This window comes from Myotis davidii, unplaced genomic scaffold, assembly GCF_000327345.1.
Source record: "Myotis davidii unplaced genomic scaffold, ASM32734v1 scaffold174, whole genome shotgun sequence".
Lineage (NCBI taxonomy): Eukaryota > Metazoa > Chordata > Mammalia > Chiroptera > Vespertilionidae > Myotis > Myotis davidii.
This window is the reverse complement of record NW_006289087.1, coordinates 1,771,845-1,772,546: the sequence shown is the minus strand read 5'-3', so window position 1 is coordinate 1,772,546 and position 702 is coordinate 1,771,845. Positions and strand designations below refer to the sequence as shown.

The 702-nt window shown below is 47.2% G+C and overlaps 1 protein-coding gene across 1 annotated transcript in view; it reads left to right on the top strand.

Moving 5' to 3' along the window:
• The window catches only part of DNAH14 (dynein, axonemal, heavy chain 14), a 157,968-nt gene that overhangs the window by 143,883 nt on the left and 13,383 nt on the right, over window positions 1-702 (top strand). The gene's annotated exons all lie outside the window — the stretch shown is intronic.

Genomic DNA, 702 nt, shown 5'->3' with positions numbered 1-702 from the left:
TCCCTTCACATGGCTGCCAGCCTGGGGCCCCCGCCCCACAGGGGGGCGATTTGATGCTCAAGGGGGCCAATTCGAGAAGGAGTTGTTAACTGAACTTTTGACATTTCTTCTGGTTCTGGGGGCCTCCCATACAGTATATCAATACATATTGTGACAGATTGATGCAGTTCAGTTCTCTATTATGTTTTGAAACTTTATTTGCTATTTTGTCCTATCACCTCAGTTTTTTTTTTAACCATTTCTTAGTGAGTTTCTCCCCCGGACTTCAGCTGTCCCTTGGTTCTTGTATTTTTCTCTCTCACGGGTGCCATGTCCTTTGGAAGCTTATTTTCGACCAAGTTCACGGCCTTTGAGGCTTCCTCCACGTGAACAGGAGTTCAATTTTGAAACTTTATTTGCTATTTTTTCCTATCACCTCAGATTTTTTTTTTTAACCATTTCTTAGTGAGTTCCTCCTCCGGACTTCAGCTGTCCTTTGGTTCTTGTATTTTTCTCTCTTACGGTTGCCATGTCCTTTGGAAGCTTATTTTCGACCAAGTTCACGGCCTTTGAGGCTTCCTCCACGCGAACAGGAGTCCGCTTTTTGAAGAATAAGAATTAGATGTCACAGGGCAGGCGTCAGGATGTTGGAGACGCTGAGGGGGGCGTGGCCAGCTGAGGGGGGTGTGGGGGTTCCTGCCCTCAGATGCCCGGCTCCCCCTT